General features: G+C 37.0%; 1 protein-coding gene across 13 annotated transcripts in view; it reads left to right on the top strand.

Annotated features, from left to right (window-relative positions):
• Positions 1-18542, top strand: part of Nkx2-1 (NK2 homeobox 1) — a 49605-nt gene extending 31063 nt beyond the window's left edge. For 2 of the 13 annotated variants that reach the window (XM_058584484.1, XM_058584472.1), the window contains exons 5-9: positions 617-12454; positions 13031-13225; positions 13698-13749; positions 14093-14192; positions 15467-18542. The gene's annotated coding sequence lies outside the window, so the exon portion shown is untranslated. The remainder of the gene's footprint in view (positions 1-616; positions 12455-13030; positions 13226-13697; positions 13750-14092; positions 14193-15466) is intronic. The other 11 variants (XM_058584477.1, XM_058584478.1, XM_058584475.1 and 8 more) reach the window with 11 other exon arrangements.
• Positions 18543-19409: the final 867 nt, after the last annotated feature.

Raw genomic sequence — 19409 nt, 5'->3', positions numbered from 1 at the left:
ACATAGGTATACTTCATAAATTGCTCACACAATGATGAAATCATCTAGTGATGCATTTCTCAGAATTTACCCCATCATTAAGTAGTGTATGACCGAACATACATTGGAAGTCCCCAAAGGAAAGATTAGCAAGTGCTAGTCTATAGGGGACATCAGGGATTGGGGGATGGATGGAAAAAGGGAATGAAATACGACTTTTCAATATATTCACTTTTAGGTCATTTAAATTTTTGAACCATGTTAATATATCATCTATTTTAAAAATCATATTAAATAATTTTAAATTTCAAAATAAAATTCCTTCTTTCCAAACTTTGCATTTTCCTAGGTGTTTGGGAGTACTTAGATACATTTACTGGAGATAAAGAATATTTCTCTGGGGCTGGGGTTGTGGCTTAGTGGTAGAGCACTTGCCTAGTACGTGTGAGGCCCTGGGTTCAATCCTCAGCACCACATATAAATAAATGACAATATTGTGTCCAACTACAACAAAAAAAATAATAATAAAAAGAATATTTCTCTGAACTGGAGAAAGAAGCCTTCTTAGGGACCACTTGATTTTTTAAAATATTTTTTTAGTTGTTGAGGACCTTTATTTTTATTTATTTATATACAGTGCTGAACATTGAATCCAGTGCCTCACTAGGAAAGTGCTCTACCACTGAGCCACAAGCCCAGCCTCTTGACCGCTTGATTTTTGTTGCTACATGGTAGATCCACTGTCTCATGGAAACGAGAAAAAGTTCTACAAAGTTCTCGGAGATGAAATTTCATATAAATAGGACACCCATAAGACATGGGAGCTATTTTAGGAGTAGATTATAGCCTTCAAACTTCCTATTGGCAAGGCTGTTCAAGAGTGACCTTCTTAGGGTTCCCATGACGTCTTGGTAGTAAAGACATGATTTGTTCACATCTTCAGTTTGCCTGCTTACATCACGAAGGTAAGCAATATGAAATTTTTCTTCTTTAAGTTATAAGTAAAGGTCCTATGCTGAGTTACAAATAAGAGAATTTATCTGTCTTGTAACAAAATTGCTTTTCTTTAATGAGAATGTGCTTCATAAATTTCCCAGAACATTGAATTAAAGTGATTTGGGGAAAGATATCAAGATAGAATTAGATCTTGAGAATTCTCTGGGGACTTCCATGAATTGAAATTTGGACATTTTGCAAGAAGATAATAGAGCATAAAATAACATGTGAGAAAAAATGTTGATGATTTATGATTATAAATGACAGTATGCTTATAAACAACAGAAGATTGTTGAAGAGTGATAGTCTCACAAGTCACACAAGGACATGAAAGGCCTCTGGTCGATGAGGGGTACTTTACTTCCCTGTACAACTCTGCATGGAATCTCCTCACTGCTACTGCTACTGCCCTGCCTCTTCAGCTTGTTTTACTCACTTTGTCCATGAAACTGTACCCAGGGGATAAGCCCTACCTAGGAAGCTGGGGACAATTGGCTGGAGGTATGGAGGTAGGTAAGCACAAGGTGAGTGACATCCAAGTTTCTTTCATTGCTCCCTCCTCCACTTACCACTGCTTTCCAGAAGTGCCATTTAGTCTCTCAGCTGGTCTCAAATCAGTCCTGAGGAAAGGATCTGAAAATCCTGACTTAGGAATGAAACATTCACATGTGATAAAGTGACCTTATAACTCATCTAGCCTAAATCTGGTGTCAGTTTATTTTTAAAAGTACTAGTGAGTCGCTATTTTATTTTATGAGATTACCACACAAATGTGAACCTATTAAGTGAATTATTGCCAGCAATCAAGGTCACTTGTTACATAACATTAGCAAGAGGGACTCAGGTGAGAAACAACTCTGATTATAGGTATTTAGTCCAAATGTACATCAGTTTTAACTCCTTAAATGTATTTCTTTTAGCAGCTAATTGAAATACTTTAAAAGTCTTGACACAACAGTTATACAAACATACATGTAACAACATGGGAAATTAAATGAGACTTATAATATACATCTTAACAAAATGATGGCTTAATTTGTACTCCTTTTGTAATTTTAACTAAATATTGTGGTGAGTAGTTCTTACATTAAATCCTAAGTATATGGGCATTTATTACACACAATATGAAAATACTTCAGGAGGCTTGTGATTAACGCTGTGGTATTCAGGCATAGTTTATAGAGATTTTCAATCAAAGACAAAAGGCCCAAGCAGATGATGAAACACATGAAAAAGATGTATGTATATAGCCAAGGACTTAATTCAGACTTGCTCATATTAGCTCAGTTCTAGTTCTTGGCCTATCAGGCATGTACTCAAACAAGTATCCCCTGAGACTGGCTCAAGGCTGCCCTATGGATTAACCCCTAGGGGAGGGTGGCCATGTAAAATACAGAAGATTAAGTTAAATTTAATTTCAGATAAGTAATGAAAATTTTTTAGTACAAATAGGTCCCAAATATTGTATGTTATGTACTGTACTAAAAATTAATTGCTTATTATAAATTAAAATATCATTGGATATCTTTTATTTTTATTTTTTCTAAATCTGACAAACCTACCCAAGAGGTTCTAAAGAACACCCACGTATCACCTCCTCTTGTCCTCTGTGACTGAATTGGAGTATGCAGACATTTGCCCTAGTATGTATGTGCTTACTGTCTGAAACAAGATGACTGACAGATTTGAAATTTCCAGAACAGAATTTTAATCTAGCTGAATCTCTTCTTGGATACTATCTGCTATGGTTTGGATGTGGTGTGTTCCCGGGAGAGTTCATGTGTTGTGCTTTCCCTGCCCCTTAGTGTGGTAGTATAGGGGTGGTGGGGCCTACTGGCAGGTCACTGAAGGCACTGCTCTAAATGGGATCAAGGTAGTTCTCATGAACCCTGAGTTAGTCCTAGGTAGATCAAGTTGTTTAAAAGCAAGCCCAATCCCTAAGCCCCTAAATCACTCTCCAAACTTCTGTCTCAGGATATGATGTCTTCTTCCCAAAAGTGCTCCCAGCATTATAGCACCATTTACCATGGGGCCCTCCCCACCACTAGGAGCTGATGCCTGTACCATGCTACTATGATTGAGACATGAGGTGTCCCCAGAAGTTTATGTGTGAGACAATGCAAAAATGTTCAGAAGTAAGATGATTAGATTATGAGAGCAGGATTAATCCACTGATATGGATTAAGTAGGTGATAACTATAGGCAGGTAGAGTGTAGCTAGAGAAAGTAGGTCACTTGGGGTGTGTGCCTTTGGGGTTTATATTTTATCCTTGGTGAGTGGAGCTCTCTCTCTGCTTCCTGGTTGCCATGTTCTGAGCTGCTTCTCTTTGCCATGCCCTTCTGCCATGATATTCTGTCTTACCTCAGGCCTAAAGGTATGAAGTTGCCAACCATGGACTGAACCTCTGAAACTATGAACCAAAATACACTTTTCATCCTCTAAGTTGTTTTTGTTAGGTCTTTTGGTCACAGTGATGCAAAGCTGACTAAAACATCTCCACGACAGTGAGCTAAATAAACCTCTTAATAAATTGACCCAGCCTTGGGTATTTTATTATAATAACAAAAAAGGACTATTACATTGCCTTATTTCTTATTATTTAGGCTTGTTCCTTCTAATGGAACATTTTGTTCATACTTTCAAATAATTTTTTAAACATAGTGATTGAAGAGGGACATTGGCAACCATGTCACTAATTGTAATGCAAAGAAAATTCTAAGGTCTAACTTCTTCTCTTTGCTCCTCTCCTTGAACTTGGAGCCAGTATTTATTTTTCAAATGCATGTCTGCCAGGTTTCTGTTCTCACGACTAAAAGGCTCAGTGGTCACTCCAGTTAAACTGGGCTGACTAGGCTGCACCAAATAACCACACAAGAGACACAAATACCTTTTTCTTTGGGGTCACTGTGATGGCTCCTCTGACCTTAAGGGTCCGCAGAAAGAGAGAGAGCGAGAGCACATGCTGACCCCTTTTATGAGGAGAAGCTATTCAAATGAGTCAAAGGGTCAGGTTTCAGGGGGCTGAGTCTATCTCATGATGTCCACTGTCAGCAGGTTGACTGACACCTGAGTAGGCCACACCCAAGGGCACAGTAAGAGAAGGGGACACACATAAGGCACTTCCATGGAAGATTCTATCCTAAACAGGGCAAGGGGTAATGTTACAAAGGAACAGGTGAGCATAGCTTCACCCATGGGGCTGTAGCAAGACACACCCATGCACGAGACCCTCGAACCTAAGAAGGGTGGGGAAAGCTCTGCCACATTTCTGTGACTGAGCGCCTCAGCACCCAGCCGGGGAGTGTGACTCAGTCAAGTGCAAGGTTGGTCTCACACACATGTCCTTAAGATTTGATATCTTCTTTTCTTTTCTTTCTTGCTTGGGATTGAACCCAGGACACTCTACCATTAAGCCATATCCCCAAGTCCTTTTTAATTTTTATTTTTGAGATAATGTTTTGCTAAAGTTGCCTCAAACTTTTGATCTCCCTGCCTCATCCTTCTGAGTCATGGATTACAGGTGTATGCCACATACCTGGCAAATGCCTAGGTTTTAAAGGGCATATAGATGTGAAATGAAATAGGAGGGTTCCTTTTGGGCTAAGTTTGTACCCCTGGATTAGTCTTTTGGAGCTTTGGTAAATGTAGTTAAGTTTTATTTTAATCAATTAATTTATTGTGCTGGGGATTGAACCCAAGGGCCCTGTACCATTGAACTACATCTCCAGCTCTTTTCATTTTTTATTTTGAGATGGGGACTTGCTAAGTTGCTTAGGACCTTGCTAAACTGCTGAGGCAGGCCTCAAACTTTTGGTCCTCCTCTCTCAGCTTCCTAAGCCACTGGGATTAGGCATGTGCCACCATGCCCAGCTGGGTAGCTACTTTTAAATATTTAATTTTAAATTAAACCTTGGTTTTCTAAGTCAAGGAAAATGCCACCACTACTAAAATTTAGCAACTAAAGCAACGAAACAGCAATGTGGTAGAGTAGAGAAAAAAAAATATAGAGTTGGCAGATCTGAGATTGAGTCCTGGCTCTGCACCTGAACTGACTGTGAGATTCCAGGCAAATCATTTAGCCTTCATGACTTTCAATTCCCCTCCAACAAAATAGGAATTATAAGGCAGTTATGAAGAGAGACAGTATATATAGAAATCATTTGTAAACTTCAAGACGAATTTAGATGTTTGAGGGAATGATGATAAAGATCATGCTCAGGATATAAACATTCTAGCAAGTCAGTTATTACAGAGAAATTTTAATTTATACCTAAAATGTTTGTTACTTAGTTCACAAGAAGTATATATATGATCATTTTATATATATATATATATATATATATATATATATATATATATATCATAATTATATTGATTGAGAAAAGAAGCAAAACACAATAAAAACAAACCTAATTCCATATTTTAGAAAACAGCTTACTAAAAGATTTTGTCTAAAAATTGAATGTTTGAAGTAGAATATTTTATTTATTTAGGTTGACATTAAGAAATGAATAACAGAAAGGAACACTTTTGAAAAACATTTCATTTAAAGCCTTTTATAGCGTGGCATGGTGGCACATGCCTGTAATCCCAGAGGTTCGGGAGGCTGAAACGGGAGGATTGCAAGCTCAAAGCCAGTTTCAGCAATGGCAAGGTGCCAAGCCACTCAGTGAGAACCTGTCTCTAACATACAAAATAGGGCTGGGGATGTGGCTCAGAGTTCAAGTAAGTGCCTGAGTTCAATTCCTCATACCTCCCCAAAATTAATAAATACAGCCTTTTACTTTTATTTTCGGGCAAATAATTATTCAACATCCAACCTGTTTATTTTGTAAAAACATTGGCAAAGTCTTCTTAACCCACTTATTATTATTTTTATGAACATAACAGCTTGGAGTTTTAAAAAAAATTTTGTTCTAATTAGTTATACATGACAGTAGAATGCATTTTAACACATCATACATAAATAGAATATAACTTCTTTTTCTTCTGGTTGTATAGCATGTAGAATCACACTGGTTGTGTAATCATATATGTATATAGGGTAATAATGTTCAATTCATTCTACTATCCTTCCTACCTCTGTACCTTTTCTCCTCCTTTCACTCCCCTCTGCCTAATGCAAAGTACCTCTGTTTTTCCCTAGCCCTCATCCCCTTATTGTGAATTAGCATCCACTTACCAGAGAAAACATTCAGCCCTTGGTTTTGGGGGATTGGTTTATTTCATACAGTATGATACTCTCCAGCTCCATCCATTTACCTTCAAATGCCATAATTTCATTCTTCTTTAAGGTTGAATAATATTCTATTGTGTATATATACAATATTTTCTTTATCTCTTCATCTGTTGAAGGGCAGCTAGGTTGGTTCCATAGTTTGGCTATTGCGAATTGAGCTGCTATAAACATTGATGTGGCTGCATCACTGTGGTATGCTGATATTAAGTCCTTTGGGTAAAAACCATGGAGTGGGATAGCTGGGTCAAATGGTGGCAGCTTGGAATTTTTAATGCATGGTAAAATCTTTGGTAAGATCTTAAGAGTAGCTGGGTGTGGTGGCGGATGCCTGTAATCCCAGAGGCTCCAGAGGGTAAGGCAGGAGGATGGCAAGTTCAAAGCTAGCCTCAGAAACTTAACGAGGCCTTAAGCAACTTAGAAAGACCCTGTCTCAAAATAAAAAATAGAAAGGGCTGGGTTCTCCTACCCTCCAAATCCTTAGTGTATAATTTGCTCAGTAATAAAACAGAGAGAGAGAGAGAGAGAGAGAGAGAGAGAGAGAGAGAGAGCAAGAGAAGAATTTGGGCCAGATGTCCCCTGGTTCCTTTTAGCATTTGTGTCTTGTGCTAAAGGAACTCAGACCAGTTCTTGTGAAGGCTGTGGGAAAGCTGAGACATATGGCACTGGGTGCCAACTCTGATTGAAGGGTATTCTTTTTTTATTTTACTTCATTTTTTACTACACAACCAATGTGTATGGGTCATAGAAAACTAGAAGAGGTGGTAAAATTGAAACAGAGAGCTTAATCAAGATCCCGACTCCACCTCCAGAGATTTGGAATGCTGGAGAGATGTCGGTTTGTGTCTTCATGTGTGCTCTGTGCTCGATGAAGGTGCAGTGTTCACCTCACTCTGTCAGACTCTCCCAAGGGGATGCAGTGGTCTATACAGAGGCATTGCACAAAAAGTGCATCTTAACCAAGGCCCTGAAGTGGTATGGTTAATAAAATTCCACTAAAATAGTTCTTGCAATGACAAGACAAACATGGAAATTAAACCTCTACATTTTAGGATTACACTTCTTATACCTTCTTTATTTCCATTCACTCAACTCCTCCCCAATATTCTGAATAAAACACAAAACTTTTCCAGAAAAACTCAGAATATAACTTAGTGCTAAAAGTCTTTGTCACCAAACTCTGAGCTCCATCCTTTATAGGGATTCAAATTGCTTTTCTTTGACGTCTACTTCACACACATGGGCTTGAGAGTAAGTGAGATGGGGTTCCAGCTCTAGGCTAAAAGTGTCCACCTTTAAAACTTGGTATCATCTGTCCTGGGAAGGAGTTAGGGGAGGGGAATTGAGTAGGATAAGCCTGGCCCAGTTGTTGCAGCAGAAGAGTTATTCCAAGTACCTCGGGTTTGGTTGTATTTGCCCCAGATTTCTGTGAGCTCAGTTCTGAATCCTGGGTGAGAATGCATGGTGCATAAAAACCAGAAGATCCATCTTTTCTTCAAAATAATTTTTTTATTTGTTCTTTTAGTTATACATGACAGTAGAATGTATTTTGACATATACTTGGAGTATAACTTCCCATTCCTGTGGTTGTACATGATGTGAAGTTACACTAGTCGTGTATTCATATATGAACCCAAGCCTCTTTGAAGAGCTAGCCATTATTGATTTGCCAACATCTAATGCAAAGTGTAAATGCAAAGGCATTCTTCTCCACTGTTTCACAAACCACTGAGAAATGTTGGCCTGTGTGTGTTCCAGAATTTTGGTGGCAGTGCCCAACAGAAGGGCAGATGTCCTGGTGCTTGTGCAGGAGGCAGCAGCTCTCAGAGAGGCATAAATCTGGGGGTATTCAGAGTGTGGTGGGACCTTGAAGTATTCCGGTTTACAGTAGATACGTTTGTATCTGCAGGACACACAATGGCATTCAACAGAGCAAACATAGAAATCACATCTTTTACAATCATAAGCAAGAATTTTGAGATCCATCCCAAGAAGTGTGTGTGTGTGTGTGTGTGTGCGTGCACATACACCTTTTTGGAGGGCAAATATCAGAGAGAGGGCTCTATTTCAGACATCTTGCTTCACTTCCTAAAACCAGTTCTAGTGAGAAAATGATGATTCTTTCCATTATTTGAAAAATTGACTCATGGACTCAAAACCTTCCTCTGGTTTCCTTTGAAACTTTAATTTGATTTAGGCATCTCTGCCTCTCACTCCAAAGTTTTTGACTAATAATAATACTTATCTTGTAGGGTTAGTAGGAAGATTAAATAACATAATATGTGTTCAGAACTTAATATGTGTCCACATAATACGTGTCCAAGCACACAGTAAGCCTATTTCAGTATTAACTCTAATTTGATGGCTGCCTAAATTCACCTTCCGGACAGGCCTCACTTACTACCTCATGTGCTATGAGAGAGATTTAGGCTTAAATTGTGATTCATCATATATCAACTATATGTGCATGGATAAAGTACTTAACTTCTTGGGTATTTTGAATTAATCCTGCAAATATGGCACTATGTACCAGGCATTATGCCAGGTGTTGAAAATTCAGAGGAACAGCTTAAGCATGGCCCCTGCCTATAAAGCACCCCAAATCTGGGATGTGGGGGACAGACAGCTAAATAAGTGACTACAGTTCAGAACTGTATGGACATAAAATGCTCACTTATCTGACTTGAGGTGGACCAATAGTTAGTAGATTAATCAAAAGAGTCAGTGGAGAGTCATACAAATATTATCTATTTGTCTTAAATATTCTATTTCAATTTAAGCAGATTAGGGTTTGCCAGGAGACAGAGGAAGGGAGAGTACAAGGTGTTCTTCTGGGGTTATGAAAAAAACTTGCAACTAGAGAGTGGTGGTTGCACAATATCATCAATCATTAAAAACCACTGAATTTTATACTTTTTAAAAAATTTATGATTTTACAAGTATATTACACTTTTATATAATTGTGGAGTTTAGTAAACGTCTAATTGTATATTATATGAATTTTATCTCAATAAGAAAATATAAATGTGCATTATTTTGCCAGTCTTTTGATTAGGACTAAGAACTTTAGGTTTTTGTTCAGTTAATTTAAGTTATCTTTCCAGTATAAATCATATCCATAATATAGGTTTTTAAAAAATATTTATTTTGTACTTGTAGTTGGAGCCAATACCTTCATTTTATTTATTTTTATGTGTTGCTAGGGATCAAACCCAGGGCCTCGCATGTGCTAGGCATGTGCTCTACTAAGGAGCCACAACCTCAGCTCCCATAATATAGTTTTTTTGATTGTTTTGACTTCCTTAAATTGGAGGAGAAATGTATTACCTACAAATCTATTTCAAGATAGATAGAATCTGCTTAGATTTTTATAATAATTTTTTCCATTTATGGCTTTACTTCTCTTATTTCTTTTTTTTTTTCTTTTGTGTGGTACTGGGGATTGAACTCAGGGCCTTGTACATACAAGGCAAGCACTTTACCAACTGAGCTACATCCCCAGCCCATAGCTTTACTTCTTTATATATAACATGACAATTTTTTGGCACTTCACATTTATATCTTTGGACATAACTGAAATAGAGAACATGGAGCAGATCTGGTCGTGGGGGGAGGGGAATGAATTCAGCTTGGAATACATTGAATTTGAGTTTTAAAGCAACTGTGGGTTGGCTGGGCATGGTGACACAGGTTTATAATCCCAGCTACTTAGGAGGTTAGGGCACAAGAATTGCAAGTTCAAAGTCAGTCTGTGCAACTTAATGAGACCTTGTCTCAAAATAAAATAAAAAGAACTAGGGATGCAGCTCAAAGGTAGAATATTTGTCTAGCATGTGCAAGGCCCTGGGTTTGAACTCCAGTACCATAAAAAATAAAATAAAATAAAATAGAAGGGCTGGGGATATTCATTAAGTAGCTAGACAAATAAATCTAAAATTGAATTTCAGAGGTTAAAGTGGCCAAAAATTCATGTAAGGTAAAAAAAATGGAAAACATGCAATCAATTTTACCCAGAGGAGGTAAAATTTCACATTGGTGAAAGCAATTTTAGAAAGAAGGTGACACAGGAGACAGATGGTAGGAGTGGAGGGGTATACGGGCATGAAATAACCATTTGTGGGTAATCAGAGCATTAGGACTTTGAAGATGATAGAGTCGGGGGTGCAGCAGTTGGAAGGGGAGTAAGGGATGAGTAAGAACATGTAAATGTTTCAGAGATGCATCAGTACGAAGGCAGAGGTTGCAAATGCAAGCAGGAGAAGGAATAAATGGGGATTAGATAGAGAAACCCATACGTGTTAGGGACCACTGTTGTGAGGGATAAATGAGTGAGACCACATGGCATGCATGTGCCTTGTTAGTTCCTTCCCTTATCTATCTACTGCCTTGCTGAGAGCCATCCTTTCCTCTATTATGTCTCATTTTGTTCTTATCTACAATCTGCTGTGAGTACATTGGCCTGGGCCTTCCTGACTGCACACCTGTAGTTTTAGAAGTCACCCATGTAATTCCAGATGGACATTTAAGTTTAGAAACTAAGACTGGCCTAATGTCTTACCTATACCTTCTTCCCACATATGTCCACAATGCCTACAGTGAGTTTCATTTCACAACTTCTTACTTGCATCCTGATTCTTATTCAGCTGCTCAGCAGAGGCAATAGGCTCCTTGTTATACCTGAGTTGTCTCATGTGCTCACTCAGACTTTCTTAGCTCTCAGTTTCCTTCACTAAGCCAATATGGCATATTCTTGTTCATTGTAGAAATAAGTTCTCTTCTCCCCAGAGACTTGTTCCAATAAACATCTTTAATTATTAAAAACAATTGTTAATGGCATTAGATACTCTGTTCAGGACTTTCACACAGCATTCAAAAAACAATTAAGTTTCCCTTTATTTAGCTCCATTTGACACATCCTGTTTCCTCATTGCTCACACATAAGCCATTTCTGTCATCATTTAGAACCCCTCCTCACCATTACTGGGAGGCAGTAGTGGTTGTTTTTTAGTATTTTGGTGTATTTCTTTCCAGTGCTTTAGAAAAACATAGTTGAAAACATACTGTACTTTTTTCACTTGCTATTTTAATATAAGCATTTTCCTGTTAAAGTTATTAACTATGATTTTTGATAACTGCCAGATATTCCTTTTTCCTACAGGTGTTCCAAGTTTCACTTGGCCATCTTCCCATACTTAGACACATTGGTTTGCATGTGTTTACACATACATTTTTCTTTGCTTTGCTGATTATTCCCTTACACTAGGCTTCTGGAAGTGGGACTGTGATGGCAAATATTTTAAAAAGCATAAGAAAGCTAGTTTCAATTTAAGAATTGGAGATGATGTTGTTTTCTCACCAACAGAGTACTAATTTTTCAGGTTCAATTGAGCTTTCACACACACACACACAAAGAATGGCTAGTGCTGAGGATGTCGTTCAGTGGTACAGCCTTTGCCTAGCATGGATGAGTCCTCAAGTTCAATTCCCAGTACTGTATTAAAAAAAAAAAAAGAAAGAAAAAAAGAATGGCTTTATGAATCTCTCTTTTTACATTTTTATAAGTAGTATTAGCTTCTTCATCTTAAAAATATTAACCCTGCAATTGTTTATAGTGTTACATACTCTTTTAAGAGAACTACATAGATCTGGTCACTGCGTAGAAGTTCACAGTCCAAGGAAGATGTGCTGATGATGCGGCATGCATGTTGAAGATTCACTGAGTGCAAATACGGGTTATGACCCCAGGGATGGACCTCCGAAGAATCGAGGTAAAGAGTCGAGATAATTTAGAGGATCAGCCTGAGGGAGGGGAATAGATCAGAGGGGACCCAGCTGGGACATCCAACCTTCACCTGGGCCAAATGTAAAGAATGAATGTGTGGTGTGCCCATTCCCTCTGAAGGTCTCTGTTGTAATCTATTCCCTCCTCTTTTCCAGAGCATAACAAGTGGCAATTCTCAGAAAGGCACTGTAACTACCACATGCTGGGCTCTCTAACTTCCTTCCTCATTTTCCTCTTCACTCACATTTGCCATATCTCTTTTTTTGTCCCCCAGCCCTGCTTCAGGCCCCAGACTAATCCTGCCCCAAATCAGTGAAGGTGGCTGGCACTGGTTTGAAGAGCTTACAGAAATCTCTTGTGGCTAGTCAGCTTGGAGTTCTTTTTGGAAACCACAGGCCCTAACCAGGGCTGACAGACTTCAGACACCAGGTGCTGCCCATTTGTCACTTAGCACCCCCAGGTACTGTGCTTCTGTGGCTCTCTCCTCCGCTCATTCTGTGCTGCAGCTGTCTCATAAGGGTCTGCCCTCCCTGACATCACTAAAGAGACCATCTATATTCCAGGGACAAACCCATCCCTGTCTGCCACACTCCCATTGAAGATAAAAATAACATTAACAACAAAAAAATATTTAATTTACTATCATTCATTTAACCATTGGACTTTCCATTCCTGGACATGACACAGGGCACACTATAGCTTATTCCTTAAAAAGATCTGATAATAACTGTAAACAAATATATTGGGCATATTATCATTGGCATAAAAACTAATATCCAGTCTACCCAGTACAAGCTTAGGGGAGAGGGAAAAGCAGAACACCTTGCTTTGTTACCACTCCTGTTCCAGGTCCAAGAAGAGTGCTAAAGCCACAAGGAAGGAGGTTGGCAGAAACCAAGGCATTGTCATAAGAATGTTTAAGTAGAGACCCTAACTTTATCCTTTGGCAGAATCTCTTCCTGTGGAGAATCTGGCCCATTTGCATAGTGTTCTTGTTTTTCCTGAGTCTGATCTGTATCTGTTTTATATTTTCTAGCCACCAGAGGATTAAAGTAAATTTGGAAGAATTCTAAATAATTTCCCTCCACCCCCACGTTAGCTTCATGTTAATATGAACCTATGATGTTGAAAAGAAGTTTTTTTTTTAATTATCTGAGGACAGCAGTCATCCATACTCTCTTACCACTGACTACCTGTGAATTAATTATCATCAAATATTCATCTGCCCAGGGTGAGTTACAAGTTTTGCTAGGTGTTTGGTGAATAATACAAATGCAGTTTATTTCCTTGTTTGATCTCTCATCTTGAGGTAATCAGCTAGAGAAGTAAAAATTATGGTTTGGTACTTAAATTTTTGTTGTTGTTGTTTGTTTATACTGTCTCTGTCCCATCTATATTAGATTTAAACTGCTTTTTAAATTTATTTTACCTTTCATATTTCCTCTGATAGAATCATATAATCATATTCTCTACCCATTTATCCACTGGGGATATTGGTAGTGTTTATCTATATGTTTGGAGATGATAACTATTTTCTGTTTATGGTGAACTTTTTTGTTTTCATTGTTAATTTTTTATTGCTTAGACTTTAAATGTTATATAACTATATTTTATTATTTAGTTTTATTTCTTATTTCTCCTTTTGCTCTAATTGTAGAAATTATCACTTTAAAGTGGGACTAAAAGCTGTATTCTTCCTTTAGGGTTCCATTTCCCACCACTCTGACATTCTCTGGACTCCAAAGCTCATGCCCGGTAATTCTTTTTTTAGTTGCCGTTGAACACAATATCTTTATTTATTTATTTTTATGTGGTGCTGAGGATCAAACCCAGCGCCTCACATGTGCTAGGCAAGCACTCTCCCACTGAGCCCCAGCCCTAGTCCTCCGGTACTTCTTCCCTATCATTCTTCCCTAACAGAAGGTTGAACTTGTTATGACTAAAGTTGTGCAGTTTATTGTTCACTTGTTTATCCTATATTCAGAACAATTTTCTGTTTTCTGTTGTTCAAGAGGCATGTGACTTAACATCATTCACACCCAGTTTCACTCACTCTTTTATTCATTCACTCACAAATTCACGTTTTCATTTACTATAGGTGGCCACAGACTCTAGGTGACCCTCAATGATCCCTGCTTCCTGATGTTCACACTTTGAGTGTGGACAAGTCTAATGACCTGCTTCTAACCAACATTATGGTAAAAATGATGGGGTGTCTTTCCTGTAATTGTGTTACATAATGTAAGGCTCTGTCTTGCTAGAAGACTTATTTTATATTCCTTGCTGGCTCGATGAAGTAAGCAGCCATGTTGGGAAAGCCCACATGATGAAGAAACTGGGGCAGAAGCTTGGATTCTTAGTCTTAGAGCCATAAAGAAATGATTCTGTCAAGAACATAAGTGGACTTGGAAGGGGTACCTTCCTCAGTCAAGACTGAATGAGAACACAAACCAGGAGACACTTGATTGCAACCTTGTGATTCCCTGAGTGGAGGACCTGTCTAATTCATTCCCTGACCTACAAAAGCTGTGAAAAAAAAAAAAAAAATGGTTGTTGTTTTAAGCCAATAAGGGTGTGGTAATTTTTTTTATGAATAGAAAATAAATACACTGTGCTACACTAAATACTATATGTGCATAGTCTCAGTGCTTAAAAATAATCTCCCAAATCTGATACTTACTAATATCCCCATTGTACATGTGAAGAAATTAAGGCTCAGGAATTGAACTCTTGAACATTCTGTTCTTTACCACAGATCATGACATGTTTTATTTTAACGTTTTTTGTTATTTCATTGTTTCAAATTTACAACTGGTTTAAAATATATCTTCTGTAACACAACTAATACATTTAGGAAAAATCTTACTTGGCACACCTTGCACACAAGGTAAATGCTTTTATAAATTCAATATTGTAAGGAACTGTCCTGTTTTTTACTATATCTTTTTACTATATACCTCCTAGAAATATTAGATATATGAATAGAGTTTCTCTTTTATATTAAAAGTGATAGACACGGGGGCTGAGGATATAGATGAGTTAATAGAGTGCTTGCCTCGCATGCACAAGACCCTGGTTCAATCCTCTCCACCCCCCACCTCCCCCCAAAAAGTGATAGACATGAGAAGGATCATGGGCTTCATATGCATGGGAATTTATCTGGAATAAGGGCCTTCAAATAAACACCAGAATGTGCAGGAGCTTGGATTCTGTCTTTAACTTTTCTATAAAACTAAAACATTTCGTCTATGTTCTAACTTTTTGTTTCTGATTAGGTATAGACATTTCATCTATGTTCTAACTTTTCGTTTCTAAGTAAGAATAGGGAAAGATTAGGAAGTGGAAAGATTTAAACACTATTTTTTTTACAACTAAAATCCTCTTTGGATTAGTGTTCTGAGGAATGAAGGTGGGATTGTGACCCCAGTATCATGTCTTCTAATGAGAGTCCTTTCTATTCTGCATTTATCAGATGTTAATTATTCATACTGCATGATTGAAGATTTTGGAGTCAGAGATTCACCTGCAATATTTGGAATACCAGTGAAGGTCTACATCAACACAGAATTTATACAGCAGCTGGTGCTAGTCAAAGCTAATGATGGAATTTCAGTTTAATAAAAAGACCCCCAACTGAGCACACCATCTTGAAAAAAGTATACTTATCAAACAGCTTTCAATCAGTTCAAGAGAGACACCTTAATTGGGAAGAGGAAGAATTGCAGAGCAGTTTGTCATCGTGCCAATTCCAGATCAATAACTGCAAGTCTGTTCTTTGATAGACATAGCTTTTGCTTTATATTAAGTAACCACGTCTACATCCTCTCCATTTGGATAAGGAGATCTTTGTTTCATTTTATAATGTGTAATGATATCCTCTTTTAATTCACCTCTGTGGCTTCACAATAAACATGATCAAAATTTAAGCATGTAATTATAAAGGTCAATATTATTTTTCATTCTTTAAATTTTCTGCTTCTTGTAATTGGAAAGCAGTACTTATAAACATTTTATATTTTAAAAGAATTGTTGAAATAAAACTATATGAAAAAATTAAATTATGCTGTTTCACTAAAATAAGAAACAATGATAATGTAATCTGTATAAGAGTCTTTTGAGGAAGACTGTGCAGAATAATCTACTATCAGGAAACAAAGAGTAAAGGGTTTACTTTTGGCAAGAAGAATCTGGAAATCTAAAGGAGAATATGATGCAAGTCTTAGTTTCCTTATTTTTCAGAAGATAGTCCTTCAACCTACTTATAGACTGCTGGTCTTAGTGATGCATTAGGGGGCACCATGGTCAGACTGAACAGGTGGAGGGGGCAGTGGGGGCAGCAAGGGTAGTGAATCAGGAGCCCAATATGAATATTAGGACCAAAGCCTGAGAGGGAGGTTTCTGTAGTTCCTTTTCTCATTTCCAATGAGGAATATATTTTCTCCTTCTCCTCCCCCCTCCCTCCCTCCTTCCCTCCTTTCCTCCCTGTTATCTATTTAGATAGATATAAATATTGACCTATTCATATTCTATGTAAGATTTCTTTTTGAAAAAACAGGATTCTATTACTAAAATATGGTTTGAAAATCACTGGACTAGATAGTTCTAAATCCTCTTCCTTCCATGTTTTGTTTGTCGAGAGATCCAGGTAAATATAGAAAGGGAGATTGAAATCTTTTTGAAATATACAGCAAATATTTATCTTGTTGAACTGTAGTTCTGCTAAGGGGCAAAGCTATGAGTTAAATGGTATCTTGCATTCCCTTTAAAATATATGAGATGATGATTAGTAGCTCAATTTTTTTTTCAGAGTAACTGTATAGAACAATTACCCTCATTTAAGCATTTAATCTATTAAATAATATCTGGGAAAATGGACAGAACTACAGCCTGATTTCAAAAATCAAAGCCTCCTCATATTTATAAAATCATATATGGTTAGAGCTGGTGGAATACTTGAGTTTGTTTCTTTCATTTTATATATTTACTCATTCATTAAATCAATAAACTTGTATTGAATGCGAGTTTGTACCAGTTGCCATGCTAGGTCTTAGGTCTACAGTATATTGTTCCTATCCATATAGAGATTATGCTTTAGTGGGAGAGACAAGCAATCAGACAAATAATCATACACATACAATTACAAATTTTTAAGTGCTATTAAGCAAAAGAATAGGGCTTTCTGAGATCATATGTTAGAGATTATGAGAAGATGGGCTGTAGAAAACAAAATGACTTGCCCCAAGTCATTGAGTGTGTACTGCAGGACTGGCACTAGACTGAGTCAAATGTTCTTGCTGTCTCAACAGTGAGGCCATAGAGGTTTAGATCATTAGTAAAGACAAAGTGATGGGAATCTGAAATCTGAATTTGAAGTTATTTTCTCTGACAAAACTGAAGAGTAGGGATACGTGGATCTGGCTGACACAGAGCCATATTCTTTAAAGATTCAACAATACACAGCCACATTAGTATCCTTTCACAAAAGGGAAGCTTTGCCTATATGGATGCCATCATCTGGGAAGCACCCTCCATCAGGTGGTAAAGTTTAAGTCCTCCCTAGTGTGTGACAGTATAAGTGATGGACCTCTCTCAATCTTGCCTAAATTATAGTCAAGTAACATTAGTTTGTAATGTTTCCTTTGTTCCTATACACACAGGTTTGCATTTTTATCATAATCAGAAATTATGTATATACACTATATATAAATCTTTGCATTAACGAATGAATGGGATTATAGCATACATGTTGGGTTTTTTTTTTTTGTATAGACTATTTTTTCTTCTCACCTTTTGGTAAAACTCCTCCTTTCCCATCTCTTTTCCTGTTCCTTCCATCCCCATCATAACCCATGCTATCAAACTAGCATCTATTTTTGCATATTTTATCCATGTACATATATATCCTTATCTATGACTATATGTACATGGATATAGAATGGATTTGTATACCTATATATGTATATACATTGCTATGCATAGGGTTTTAGGAAAACAAGATCATATTATATACCTTTTTCTACATTTTTAATTTTCAATAGAAAATATCTCAGAAGAATCCCCCCAAGTCAACAGTATAGTTCTACTTCATTTTCTACCTACTTATATGCTATGCATGTACTGAGATCTACTTTGTTTTCAGTTTTCTGATATGTTGGGATTAACCTTGGCTATGCGTCCCTGTGTTCTAGGGCTTTTATTTTTATAAGTAGTTTTCCAAAAGTATGAATTCTAAGTCAAAGTTATATGAACATTTAATTTCAATAAATGTTGCCAGATTGTTTTCCAAAAGTGATTATAACAATTCTCATTCTCAACAAGAGCACCATTTCCCCCCTGCAGTCATACCAAAATGGATGTTATCACTCTTTTATTTTTGCCAAACTGAGGATCATAAACCTCATTGTTACTGTATTACCCATTTCCCTAAATACTAGTGAATTTAAATGTCTTTTTGTAAATTTGTAGACCATCTGGTTATGCTCCTCTATGAATTGTATTTTCTTGTATGTATCTTAAGATAGCTAAATATACACATATTTTCTTTTTTAGCTTCTAAGTTTACTGTCAATTATTGGAGATTCTCCCATACATGTACATTTTTGAAGAATGTCTATTCTTTTTTTCTTTTTTGGTGCTAGGGAGTACACTCAGGGCCTTGCATGTGCTAAGTATGTGCTCTAATGCTAAGCTACTCTCAGTTCAATTTTTTATCTATATAAGTTTTTAATCTTCTTGAAATTATTTTTATATATGAATTCAACTTGATCCTTTTATACCATTTAAAAACATTTTACCTTTCCCCACTGGTTTGGATTATTATCTTTATCATTGGAATTTATTTCTGGGTTCTACATCCAGTTCCACTGATTTGTTTGTCTATTCCTCTGCAAACACATGATTTTTTTAGAGTCTTTACTATATCTTCTGATGGACACATAGAATAAGTAAGAAATAAATTTGGGTTGTGTTAAGTCACAGAGATTGTGAGGATATTTGTTATGGGAGTATCACCTAGCTCATACCCACACATAAGATTGTTGTGAGGTTTAAAGTCAGAAAGTGCACATAAAAACATGTATCCAAAGTCAGGAACGAAATATAGATCAATAAATATTATGCCAAATCATAAAGCTTTTCCCTCCCAACTCTTCTTTTTTAAGTTCTACCTAAAATTTATATTTTCAGGAATTTCTTTAGGTAAACTTTAAGGTTAATAAGCAAAAACAGAAGTTGTACACATTTCTCCTGGATAGAAGCTTTAGGAACCGTATGGGATTTGCTATGTCTTCTTTTCCTACTTTAGTGATGGCAGAAGTACTTGGTGAAATGAAACTTCTTTTGGCTTAAACTTGTGAGTGACAATAATAAATACAGCTATCCTAGTGACCATGTTGGACACAGAATGAGTGAGAAAT

This window comes from Marmota monax, unplaced genomic scaffold (assembly GCF_021218885.2).
Source record: "Marmota monax isolate L192 unplaced genomic scaffold, Marmota_monax_Labrador192_F-V1.1 WCK01_AAM20220418_F8-fsc00001, whole genome shotgun sequence".
Lineage (NCBI taxonomy): Eukaryota > Metazoa > Chordata > Mammalia > Rodentia > Sciuridae > Marmota > Marmota monax.
This window is presented reverse-complemented; position numbering and strand designations above follow the sequence as displayed.